The sequence below is a fragment of the Myodes glareolus genome, chromosome 5 (genome assembly GCF_982192425.1).
Source record: "Myodes glareolus chromosome 5, mMyoGla1.1, whole genome shotgun sequence".
NCBI classification, from domain to species: Eukaryota; Metazoa; Chordata; class Mammalia; order Rodentia; family Cricetidae; genus Myodes; species Myodes glareolus.
This window is the reverse complement of record NC_142030.1, coordinates 100,617,190-100,631,413: the sequence shown is the minus strand read 5'-3', so window position 1 is coordinate 100,631,413 and position 14,224 is coordinate 100,617,190. Positions and strand designations below refer to the sequence as shown.

Sequence of the window (14,224 nt, the reverse complement as noted above, 5' to 3'; positions counted from 1 at the left end):
GGCCTCCCTTTCCAGAATAATCACACAGAAACTATATTAATTACAACACTGCTTGGTCTATTAACTCAGGCTTCTTATTGACTAACTCTTACATCTTAAATTAACTCATTTCTATTATTCTATATTCTACCACGAGGCCCATGATTTGTTGCCTCTTGCGTCTTTGGCAGCTACATGGTATCTCCCTTACTCTGACTACTATCTCTCTATATCTCTTCCAGTCTGGTTATATTCTGCCCTGCCATAGACCAAAGCAGCTTTACCCATTAATCAATAAAAGCAACACATATACAGAAGGACATCCCACATAAATTTATAATATATTATAAACTCTTAGAAGCTATTTGGTTATTAATGAGACACACAGAGAGAGAAGGAATGCAGATGAGGAAGAGATGGTGAGAAACTGAGAGGAGTAGAGGGAGGAAAAACTGTAGCCACTATATATTACTGAGAAAAATATTTTCAATGGAGAAAAAAAATAAACCCTATATTTTACTAAAAAAATTAACATGGTTTAGTGAATAAAGTAAGGTAAAATGGGGAAAATCTAGTTTAGAAGGTCAGAAATACTTTGGAATTTGTAATAAACTGTGATTGAATGGTATAGGAACTGTTTTCAACAAAACGACAACCCCTCATGACTCAATTATGTTTTTGACTATTAATTAGTTAATTAATTTACTTATTGGAAGTTCATGTGGGGCAACATACATGTCGAGGTCAGAAGATAGGCTGTGAGAAGAAGATTTTCTTCTACCCTGTGGGTTCCAAGAATGCTTGGATAGCCAGAACCTGGAACCAACCTAGGTGGCCCTGAATAGAAGAATGGTTAAAAAAGGTGTGGAACATATACACATTAAAGTTTTACTCAGTGGTAAAAAACAATGACATCTTGAATTTTGCGTGCAAATGGATGGACATAGAAAACGCTTTACTGAGTGAGGTAACCCAGACCCCAAAAGAGGAATATGGTATGTATTCACTCATAAGTGGATTCTAGCCATAATTAAAGGTCTTTGAGCCTATTATTCGTGATCCTAGAGAAGCTAAATAGGAAGGTGAACCTGAAGAAAATCATGTAGTTATAATCCTGGAGATTGGAAGTAGACAAGAGTGCCAGGCAACCTCGGGTGCATGGGGGGGTGGGGAGGATGTTGGAAGGGGAGAGGGTTAGAGAGAAGGGAGTAGGGGAGGAATGGGGAAAGCTCGGTGGACTGGGATGGCAGGAGGGAGGAGGGATGGATATGGGATCAGGGAAGAATATATCTCAACTAAGGGAGTCAGTTTAGGGTTTACAAGAGACTTTCTTATAAAGGGGATCCCAGTTCCAAGGAGAGATCCCCAGATTGTTCTCTGGACAGAGGAGGGGGTGCCTGAACCGGCCTTGGCCCATAACCATACTGATGAATATTTTGCATATCACCATAGAACTTAAGGTCTAAATGAGGAGCAGAAGGAAGGAGAACTTGAGCAATGAAGGCAAGACCAGAGGGAACCTTCACCCGTTGATGGATGGAGATTGAGACAGAGACCCACATTGGAGCACTGGACTGAGACCCCAAGGTCTAAATGAGGAGCAGAAGGAAGGAGAACATGAACAAGAAAGGCAGGACCGTGAGGAGTGCGTTCACCCACTGATACAAGGAGACTGATCTAATGAGAATTCACCAAGGCCAGTGGGACTGGGACTGAATGAGCACGTGATCCAACCAGATTCTCTGAATGTGGCTGGATTCTCTGAATGTGGCTGGCACGGGGTCTCTCTGAAAAGCCATTGACAATGACACTGGGACTTGTCTCCTCTGCATATACTGGATTTTTGGGATCCAGTCTGTTTGGATGCTCACCTTCCTGGACCTGGAAGGAGGGGGGAGGAACTTGAGCTTCCCACAGGTCAGGAAACCCTGACTGCTCTTAGGGATGGAGAGGGAGGAGGAGAAGGAGTGGGGGGAGAGGGAGGGTGTTGGGGGGAGGGGTGGAAATGGAAACTTTTATAAATTAATAAACTTTTATAAATTAAAAAAAACAGAATGCTTGGAGACAAACACCTTTATGTGTTGAGCCACCTCACTAGCCATCCACACCCCAAAGTCTTAGGTTGAAGCCCTCAGCTCAGTTATCTCAGAGTATAAGAATACTTAGAGGCAAGGCCTTTAAAAGGTTGATTACAGTGAAGTGAGTTGTTTGCCATGAATCTCAAGTCAATCTGACTGGTATCCTATGCATGTGTGTATGTATATAGTACAGACATATACTTGTGTGAATATATTAGGTCAACCTCAAATGCTATTCCTCTGCAGCCATAAGCATAATTTTTAAGACAAGATCTCTCACTGGCACAGAACTCACAGATTTGATATGGTTAGGGAGCCAGAAACCCAAAGGACCCACATGTGTTTACTTGGTGATAATAATCAACAGTTACTCGGCTCTGTTTTTTATGTAGCTATAGACAATTGAACACAGGCTTTCTCACTTGTACAGCAAGCACCTTCCCCAATAACTTATCTTTCAAAATAGATATTCTTAAAAAAGAAGAAAGATGTCCAAAGAAACAGTCAACAAAGTCAATGAGATCCATATTCATGTAAGAATGGTAGAAGATGATGCATTGTAGAAACAGAAAGATATGACCAAAAAGAGAGCTTCTAGAGTAAACCAGAGCTAAGTTTTGGGGTTCAGAGTTTAATATGAAATGTCTTCTTCAAACACTTCTTCATTTTATTTTTTATGATACTGTGTCTCTCATTGGCCAGAAACTCTAAAAGAAAACTAGGATGGCAGGCCAATAGGCCCATGGATGCATCTGTCTCCTGCTTCCCCAGTGCCAAAATTACAAGTGTAAGTACCATGTATTTACTCCCAACACTCCAGAGGCAGATATTTATAAGTCCAAGTTCAGTCAGTCTACAAATGAGTTCCAGCCAGGGCTACACAGTGAGACCCTTTCTCAAAATCAAACAAAACAAGCAAACAAAAACCACTATCCTGCCTTACTCAACTGAGTTCTAGAGATCAAATTCAGGTTTGCTTGCATGGTAAAGATTTTACCTTTGGAGCCACATCCATAGCACCTTAACCCTCAGCTTTTATAACATCCATAGAGTACTCTGAATACAAGTTTTAGACATCTACTAATGTCTCATATTTGAAATGGTTAAATATTTTCCTGAAAATACATATAAATAGAAAGGGTTGTTGGTGATTTGATTTCACATACATTTTCTAGGACTGCTATTTGAACAAATGAGGAGATTACTAAAAAAAGAAAGAAAGGAAGGAAGGAAGGAAGGAAGGAAGGAAGGAAGGAAGGAAGGAAGGAAGGAAGAAAGGAAGGGAGGGAAACATTTGCTTGTTTAAACTCCCATCCTATCACAATCTTGCTATTCAGGAAAAATAATTTCACCTCTTAGGAAGTACTTTGAAAGCAGCTTTAATTCTCCAATTCAATCTTAAAATAAAAATTAAACATGCTAGGATAAATGCTTTTAATTATTTTTATCTATCCATTTCATTGATAATATTTAATAGAGGTTTTCCTTTCTTTTTTCTTTATACAGAGTTAATCCACACATACCAGCCTATAAATAAAAGTTTTGTTTTAGTAAACAGATATTAATTTCCACAACCCTTAATGAGTACCTTCAGGAGTAGTAACCTGCATCCTGTATGATCCTTCATTGATATTTTAAAGAGGAATATAGCAGAAACAACTCTTTCTCCTTCTTTAGAGAACTGTATTTCCATTTAAAATGTCTGGGAGCCAACTGTGACCCTTTGGCTGTTTGAGATGTTAAGTTTCAAAGGCTCTAAGAGTTTCAAGTTCCAGCTTTAAAAATAGAAGTCTGTTCATGTCACCTGCCACATGAATACAATGGTCTTCTTTATGCCATTTTGAATAAACTCCAAATGTCTTTATCCATATGATAAAATAGTCTATAATTCATTTTTGAATACTTTTCTAACCTGGTCATAGTCCCTGCCCTTGTATCTAACAAATTCCATGTCTACATTCTACTAACAAAAGATATATTTCAAGCCTTAGAATTCTCCACTGTGCTTCCCAGCTGTGACCCTACATGGATACTCTTTCTTCAAACCAAATGCTCTAATATTTATCCACACATACATAGCCCAGTCAATTTCCATCCATGATTCTTGCCTAATTTAAGATCTGCTTGCTCTTAGAAACCATACATGGAAGATCAGGTCTAAGACTGGGCCAGCCTAGTTAGGAGAGCGAGCAGCCTGCCTTCCTTGAACTATGAATTGGAAATGTAACAGTTCCCACAGTTCCCTCTCTTTTCTGTGGTGTTATATTTAATAATAATAATTTTACGGTATTTACAGTTACCTTGGAGACAATCATTTGGGCATATTCTTGGGAGACTGTCTCTAAATTGGGATCCCTGAAGTGGAAAAATCCACTCAGACTGTAGGTGGAATCATTCCACGGGCTGGGGTCCAAGCTAAATCAAAATGAGAAAGTGAGTTGAGCACCAGCATTCATCTCTACTTTCTGCCTATCAATGCCATTTGACCAGATACCTCACACAGCTGATATCACCCTACCCAGTAACGATGGAACGTACCCTGTAACAGGAAGCCAAATATCCCCTTTCTCTCTTCGGCTGTTACCTTTGTTTGAAAGAAAACAGCTCCTCTTAGGCCCATATATTTGAATGGTTGGTCCCTACTTGGTGGAAGTATTTGAGAAGGATTTGGAAGTGTGCCCTTGTTGGAAGAGGTTTGTCACTGGGTTGCAGGTTGGGCTTTGGTGTTTTAAAGGTCCAGGCCTATTCCAGTTAGCTCTCACTGCCTCCTGCTTATGGATTAGAGGTAAGCACTCAAACCCTGTCACAGCATAGTCCTACCTGTGTCTTGCAATTTTCCATGACACGATGCTCACAGATTCTATCTATCCAATACTGTAAGCCTCAAGCAAACTCATTTTTTATAAGTTGCCTTAGTCATGGTGTTTTATCATAACAATAGAAAAATAATCGAGGCTGATAATTTTCTCAGATATTTTATCACGGTAACAAGAAAATAAATGGATATATCTGGAAATGCACAATGGTTCCGAAAATCCAATAACCAGTCTTCATGTCCCCCGGCAAGACACTTCCTATAGAAACTCAAACTCAAATACTGACAGATCCTGGTAGAGTTCTATCCACTAGTTCCTGGTAGAGTTCTCTCCACCAGACCTGAAATTCTACAGCACAGCAGACAGTTTCTATTTGGAGCTTGTCATGAGAATAGTGTCTGTTCATCCTGTCTTTACAAAGTTCTAAGGACATCATTTTTAGCAAAGTCATTTACAAGTATGAAAGGCTTTGGTTTTACTCTCTTATTTACCTATACTAGTGAAGGACCTAGAAAAAACATAAATGGCAACGAGAATTTCCACATATGAATCACAACAATGTTTAGTTTCTTACAGTAAGCAAAGACAAAATAACATGACTATTGTAAACATAACAAGATTTTTAAAAGAAAGTCAAGGACTATCTTTTTCAAAGATCTTCATAGGAAGTATTATTTTCGCTGCACCACAATCATTCCATTAAATGTTGAATAGGGCTGAAAAGAATTATTATACACAGAAAAAATGCATTTTGTATGAATACTTTGGGTCACTCAAATTAAGTGATGAACAATGAAATTCAAAGAAAAAAACTGAAAAGCTACATTAAATATATTCTGATTTATAAACTACCTTGCCCACTTAATAGAATTTCCTGATCCATGTTACACTCTGAAAATGTTCGGCAGAATTAAATATATTAAAATTAGCATTACATATATACCCTGAAAATATTATATATAATTCTATCTTTTGTTATTCTCAAAAACTATTTTCTACTTGTCTGAAAGAAAACACACATTTATTATAGGTAAAATATTAATTTTGAAAAATGGGAAATAAAAAAAGTATAGCTCAAAGATTCACAACAGTAAATAGGGCAGTTTTTCCAAACGATATGTGTATGTGTGTGTATGTGTGTACTATATGTGCACATATGTGAGTAAGAGGCCAGAGAGTATCAGGTGCCTTGGACTATCACTCTCTGTCTTATTCTCTTGAGGCAAGCTCTCTCTGTGAAACGGGAGCTTGAATAGCAAGCAGAAAACCCTAGTGACACTCTTTTCTCTACTCAGACTGCACTGGGTTATAGGCTTGTGAGTTCAAGTTCAGCTTTTGACATGGGTGTCAGTTGTTCCACCCAGGTCCATATTTGCACAGAAAGTGCTTGGACCACTGAGCCATCTCCCCAGCTCTCTCTCTCTCTCTCTCTCTCTCTCTCTCTCTCTCTCTCTCTCTCTCTCTCTTTTGATCTCTCTGTCATGATACAAAACTAATGTCCTTTCTATAAAATAAATTATTTACCAACAGTAAAATGCATTATAGCTTATTCAAATTTCCCAAAGATTAAGGGCTTTAATGTGCTTTGATGATTCTAAGTTTTAGGGTCAAGAAAACAAAACTATCTAAAGTGGAATTAAAGAGCTGAAGGGATATTTCAGTGGTTAAGCATGCATACTGTTCTTTCAGAGGACCTTAGTCTGTTTCCCATCACTCATAACTGCCTATAATTCTAGCTTCAAGAGATCTGTCATCTTATTCCAGCCAACTTGTCACTGTAGTCACATGGATATACTCCCAAAGCAAAATACACATAAGATAAATAAATAAATAAATAAATAAATAAATAAATAAATAAGATGTCACTAAAATGTAAGGACTTACCTTTATTTCCCATTTGATAAGAGAAGAGAAAATAGAGGCAGTTTACTATCCTCAAATATTCACTTCCAGAGCAGGCCTTCATGACCATCAAGACCACCTGTCTGCTATACAGATTTGAAAATGACACACAAGTAGTAGCTTCTAGGTTTATCTGAATTCTCGCAGGGAGAAGTCATGTCCCTGGCCGTCAGAGCAGTCCTCACCATTATATGACACCAAAGGCATATTAGCTTGTTTCACTGAAATCTATTTAACATCACTGAAAGAAAATAATAAGTTGTTACTTCTAAAGACATTTTGACTTCCTCCTACTTCCATGCACACCATTCATCTTGTTCTTTCCCCAGATTCTTTAAAAAAACAGAGGAAACACTGTTAAAGCATTGCTTCTGTTTCCAACTTAACATTGGGCCAGATATTTATTAGTATGGAACTTCAATTGGTAATTTTTAATATTAAATTATACAAATGTTTCCTCTCTCGAAGCTGATCACCTCGGGATATGATATAGTAAAATAAATTTGATGTGCTCAGAGATGCATCTTACTTCTCGGTCAATATTTAATCAAGAATTTAAGGACAAAGCTGCGATGCTTTGAGGAATTTGTTTAAAAACTTTTGACATCAAGTAGTGCAAAAGGACAAAACAGTGACAAAAAGAGAGTAAGATCACTGTATGAATAATTCCTTCTGCAGAGACTCAAAGGGAGAATGTAGTGCCACAATGACACAGCTGGAGCCATGGGATGTGTCATCCACCAAAATGCCATCACCCATTTGGTAGACAATACCAGTTGGCTAACATATAATTATTCACGACTAAAAATAGCCCTTGGGGCAATCATCATTTCTTTGAATGATTACCATTAGGAATGGTGGTGTGTGTAGTCAACAAGCATTTCAGGGGACATAAACACAAACTGTTGGGTTGCCTTTTCTTCCTTGAACTTAAGAGAAATGGCCCTTGGTTCTGTAAACACTCTGCAAGGTCTCTAACATAAGACAAAGGTGAGGTTCTTAAACAAATATGAGATGGTTAAGAAGCATCTGCTGGAGGTTAGGTTAATTCGTCCACCACTAACAACAAAAGTTGTTACTTCTTCCCAATTTTGCCATGGACCTGTCTGTAGTAAAAAAAGGAGTCGGTTACTTTTGATGTGACAAAGTTGGTTTACAGTAAATAGGTATGCTTAAATCATGAAACAACTGGAGGCTGGACAGATGACGCAGCAGTTGAGAGTACCTGCTGCTCTCCCAGAGGACCTGAGTTTGGCTCCCAGAACTCATGTCACATTGCTCATAACATTCTGTAACTGCAGGGAGTCTACCTCCTTCTTCTGGCCTCCTCATGAAAAGTCCAAGAATAAGAAAATTTTAAAAAATGTGGATTCCAGAAATAAGAATGTAGAACTAAAGGAATATAAAGTTGTAATATTCTCTGGGAGAATGAGAACAGACTGTCAGCAGCTTAAGGATTAATTATTAACAGTGGTCACTCCACTTTAAAACCCATAGCTCTATTTACAAAGCTGACGCATCTCTCTGCAAACTGAGAATTAGCCTGAGATAACACCTAGATCATCATGATTAAGGATGGATATGAGCTGAGTTAACCTTTAGGAGGTGGATATACATGACCTCTGGGTTACACATTTTCCCTGCTGTGTGAAACTGGTAGCATCAAAGGGGAGAGCACAGAGTTTAGTAAACACCACTGGAAATACCAATGAAGACAATACATTAAGTAAAAACACTAGGTTAACTGAAAAACTCTGTTAATGAAGATTGTAAAGTAAGGCAATCTGTATCTGAGTTTTACCTCGAGACTGTAAAAATTCCTTTATTCAGACCTAATGCTTGGTGTCCCTTACTATAAGGTGGGTTTAGAAGCCGGCCTTTGCCGCTGCCTTACAAACCCATCTCTTGCGGTGATCTCAGCTAGCTGATCAGTTGTTTTTTGTGCCCCGTGGTATTTTTTTGTTATTTTAATTTTTATTTTTTTCTTGGAATAAACTTTGCTTCTGGATTATTAGACTTGCTGGTCTGTCCCCATCTTTGCACGACCCCTATGAACCCAACACTCAGGCACACCCACATATAGTATGCACACATGTTGACGAATACATACACACACATTTAAAAAAATAAGGTTTAAAGAACTAATTAAAGAGTAATCACTTATAGAGGAGATTGGATGTCTCTTACTGTGAATTTGCTATAATTAACAGAACAGTATTAAATAGACAGGTTCTAGAATAAGCACACATTGTGTTACACTCATGTAAATAGCAGGTGTGTTCCAGACTTTTAAGGAATTTTTCAAAGTCTTCATGAGCTTGAATGAGAAGCATTGCAAGTATTTCCCTATTGCTGGTGGAGGCTAAAATTCACAGGCAGTGTCCTACCAGACTGATCTCATTCCTACACATCCACGTTCAATAAGACTTCAGACCGGACCTTAAAATACCAAGGTATAGAAATATCCAGCTTATTCTATCATTTATTTATTTAATAAGTTTCATTAATTTATTGAGTTCCAGGTGTAATGTCACAGGTTGACAATTTGTAAAAATAAAAGTATTTCTTGGTGGCTAGGAAAATATCTCAGTAGGTAAAATGCAAGCATGAGGACCTGAGTGAGAACCATCATCAAGAAAATTTCACCTGGCAGATCTCTGTAAGTTCAAGGGCAGCCTGGTCTACAGTGCTAGTTCCAGGACTGTTAGGGCTGTTACACAGAGAAATCCTGTATCAAAAAAAGAAATAAAAAAATAAGAAAGAGAGAGGGAGACAGAGAAGGAAAGATACACTTGACAGGTGACACTAGATACCCTCTAGTCTCTACAGAAAGAACATATGTCAATGTATGTTGTTCATACACAAATGCTTACTTACACACATTAAAGGGAGGATGAGGGGGGACAGAGGAAGGGAGGGAGAGGCAGGAAGTAAAAAAAATCACTCTTACTTAGAGTTAGTGGAAATCAGCACTGAATCAGGTTATTGCAACATAATTTGTACAGGAGCTATAAAATGACTATTCTTTGATAAGGTGCTCTATCAGTTTGCACATGAGACTTCCTTGTGATCGATGCATCACTGAGTAGAACCGTGGTATACACGACACATAGTTCATCCTTAGTCTTTTATTCCTGGGCCCTATTTGCAGAGCTTCATTCAGTGATCCCAGGACTAGTGGGAGAAAAGAAACTGTCTCTTGCAGCAGTGTCACACAGCACAGAATCCTTTGCTTTTACTCATAAGAAAGAAAGGAGCCTGATTATCTGGTTCACTTGATCCTTTTAATTAATTAGTAGTATTCCAATTACATTGGTCTTCTTTATAAAGTTTGTCCAATAAAATTAATTTCCTAGGGGATTTTGGATAATGACTATGTGATATATAAATTGTCTGTCTCCTAATTAGTGAACAGAATTAAAGCACTTAAAATCAATATGATGAACCCTAATTAATATTCAGTTCTACCTGCATGGTCATGTTTGCTCCCAGTTGGTAAAGTAGTCTTAGCATATCATTAAATGGTCTTGTTCCTCAAATAGGAAAATGTCTGTCATATTGTGATGGTTTGTTTTAATTGTCAGCATAGAATCACCTGAGAGTGATCCTCAAAGGGGGACTGTCTAGATGAGGTTGTCCCATGGACATGTCTGCAATATTGATTTTGTTACTGAATTGGAAAGATAAAGGCTACTGTGTACAGCACCATTTCCTAGATTTGGACTTGGGTGTGTATAAGAGCAAAGGAAGGCAGCTGAGTAGTAGGCATGCATGCGTTAATTCATTCCTCTCTGCTCTTTAATTCGAATGGCTAGCTACTTAAAGTCCCCACTTCTTTGACGTCCTCACAATGATGGGTTGCAACATCAATCATGAGATAAACTAAATTATTTCTGCGAGTATCTTTTTGTTGTTCTGTTACTGTGACAAGATAAAGAATTACACCCAGCATAAGCAGCAAAATACAAGAGCTGGAAGAAAGAGTCACAGACCTTGAAGATATGATAGAGGCGATAGATTCATTGGTCAAAGAACATGTTAAATCTAACAAAAGCTTAAGACAAACTATCTAGGAGATATGGAACACTATGAAAAGGCCAAACCTAAGAAGAATAGTGATAGAAGAATGAGAAGAACTTCAAATCAAGAGCACAGAAAATATATTCAATAAAATCATAGAAAATAACTTTCCCAATCTTAAAATGGATATGTTTATGAAGGTACAAGAAGTTTACAGAACACTAAAAAGACTGAATAAAAAACCTAAATGCCCTTGACCAAAGAATGAATAAGGAAAATGTGATACATTTACACAATGGAGTACTACCCAACAGAAAAAAAATAATGACATCTTGAAATCTATAGAAAAATGAATGGATCTAGAAAACATCATACTGAGTGAGGTAACTCAGACCCAGAGAGACAAATATCATATGTACTCACTTACAAGTGGCTTTTAGACATAGAGAAAAAAGAAAAAAAAACAGCATATAATTCACAATCCCTGAGAACCTAGACAATAATGAGGACCCTAAGAGAGACATATATGGATCTACATAGGAAGGTAAGAAAAACAAGCTCTCCTGAGTTAATTGGGAATGTGGTGGTCACAAGAAAGGGTTAAAAAGGAAAGGGGAGGAAAGGAGGGGAGTGAAGAAAAATGTGTAGCTCAATAAAATCAATAAAAAGAAAAAAATTGAAATAAAAAGTCTGAAGTAAAGAAAAAAAATGCACCCATATTGAAAAACTTAATAAAAAAGCATGACATTTGAAAAAACTTACTCTTATTCAACAAACATTTTTGAATGCCAACAAAATGTAAGATAATGAATAATATTTAGAAGAATAGAAAGAATAACACAGCTTGCGGGATTTCCCAGAGTATCTCAGGGAAAGATTGTTTAGATCAGATGCTCTATGAGAATGTCTCTGGGGGAATTTTCATGACTGCCTTATTTCGTTTAGAAGGCACAGACTTGGAAATGGTTGGCACTAAATCCTGGTTTTTGTAACCAGGACTTTTATTTTTATTATTTTTTTAATCTGTCTTTTTTATTTTATATGCCAATCCCAGGTGCCATTCCTTCCCCTCTTCCCATTCTCTCCAGCTTTCATCCCACCTCACCCCCCATCCACTCCTCAGAGAGGGTAAGGCACATTGCTTTGGGGAAGGACCAAGGCCCTCCCTACTATATATAGGCTGAGCAAAAAATCCCTTCAAAGACAGTGGGTTCCAAAAAGCCAGTACAAACAGTAGGGATAAATCCTGGTGCCTCTCAGTCTGCCCCAGCCATGCATCGGTCATCCACATTCAGAGAGACTAGTTTTGACCTAGGCTGGTTTCTTCCCTGTCCAGCCAGAGTTGGTGGGCTCTGATTAGCTCAGGTAAGCTGTTTCAGTGGGTGTTCCCATCATGGTCTTGACCTCTTTGTTCATATTCTCACTCTTCCCACTCTTCAACTAGACTTTGGGAACTCAGTCCAGTGCTCTGCTGTGGCTCTCTGCCTATGCTTCCATCAGTTGTTGGATGAAGGTTCTATGGTGAAATTTAAGATAGTCAACAATCTGACTACAGGGCAAGGCCAGTTGGGCCACCCACTCCACAACTGCTTAGAGTCTTAACTTGGGTCATTGTAACAGGAGATCTGGCTTTTTGGGGTTTATGTCCTGCCCCATTCCCCACAGCCTGGTAAGCCCCAAAGAAAATCACAGACATCTCCATAAGTTATAAACTGATTGGTCCATTAGCTCAGGCTACTTATTAGCTCTTGTAGCTTATATTAACCCATTATTCTTATCTATGTAAGCCATATGGCTCAGTTCCTTTCTCAGTGGGGCAGCTTACATCTTGCTTCTCGGTGGTCTGGGCAGGAATGGGAGGAATGGGCTTCCACCTTCCTAGCATTCTCCTGTTCTCATCACCCCACCTCTACTTCCTGTCTGGTTGACATGCCTATACTTCCTGCCTGGCCAATCAACATTTTATTAAAATACATGATTGACAGAATGCAGATAATTTTCCCGCACCAGGTCATCCTTATGGATTCCTGGGGATTTCTCTAGTGTCAGGTTTCTTGCTAGCCCCATAATGGTTCAATCAATATACCTCTTTTCTTGCTCTCTGTCTCCGTCCTTGCCCCATCTGGACTATCCAGTTCTCTCGAGTTCAAGTTCTCCTCTTTGCTCCCTTTCTGCCTTCCCTTCTCCCCACACCCCAGTGCTCCCAATTTTCTCAGGAGATCTTGTCTATTTCCCCTTCCCAGGGGAATCTATATGCTTTTCTTAAGGTACTCCTTGTTACTTAGTTTCTCTGGGGTGGACTGTAGGTTCCTTATTGTTTGTATTCACTTATGAGTGAGTGCATACTATGCTCATCTTTCTGGGTCTGGGTTAACTCACTCAGGATGCAACCAAGACTTTTAAAAGAGTAGAGGAAGCTGTCTGAGGGCAAGTCCCACTGGCACTCATGTCTCTGCTCCTGGCTATGGATGGGCTGTGATTAGCTGTTCTTAGTTGCTGCCTGCTCCCTGTACTGATGAACTGTTACCTGGGAATCTGGGACAAGATAAATTCTTTCTAGTCTAAGTAGTTTTTCATTAGGATAGTCTATCAAAGTCACAGAAATGAAACTAGAACACATAGTTTATGTAATGCTCATACATAGGATAATGATGCAAAATTCTGATTATATCTGTCTAATAGTTAGGTCACGGTTCTTATGCTCCATTGTGTTTTGGAGTTAATGTTAAAAAAAAAAACTAAGTAAAGCAAATTTCCAACTAGGGAGCTGGAAAGTTACTATGAACTTTCTTAGCTAATACTGTGAGCAAATGTCAGAATAAAATGTAAAAAAGAAAGTAAATTTATTTAACACTGCACATTCAAGCTGTTTTTATATAAGAAATGCAAACTATAAATGACATTAAATGCATATGAACTCACACACTGGAAAAACAGGCCCATCCACATGTATCAATGAGTAAAATCTCACTTAACTAACAATATTATTTTGGTGGAAATTCCTTCTAAGCCTCCTCCCCCATCTTTCTTTAAGCCCTGCCACATTTCAGAAAGCCCACCAAATGATTACCCCTCCCCCAGAAATGCTCAGAGTATTTAAACTGACCCCGGAAAGCAGACATGTGGTTTTTCGGTCTCTCTTTCCTTTCTCCTCTCTGGGAGGCTGGAAAATCATATGGGAATGTTGTATCCATTCATTAAACCAGGACTTTTTCTGATTTGGTCTGATTTTTGGATTGCTGTATTGGCAGAGAGACTTATTGGGGTGTAGAAACTTTTCAAATATGTTGTGGTTTGGATGATAAATGTCCCCTGCAGGCTCAGGCAGTGCTGCTGTTTGTGGAGGCTGTGGAGCCTTTTAGACGTGGAAGCTGACCAGGCAAAGTGGCCCCTGAGGAAGTTCTTCAGATTCTACTTCACGTTCACTCT

The 14,224-nt window shown here is 38.6% G+C and overlaps 1 protein-coding gene across 2 annotated transcripts in view; it reads right to left on the bottom strand.

Annotated features, from left to right (window-relative positions):
* The window catches only part of Dpp10 (dipeptidyl peptidase like 10), a 723,175-nt gene that overhangs the window by 507,336 nt on the left and 201,615 nt on the right, over positions 1-14,224 (bottom strand). The window lies entirely within an intron of this gene.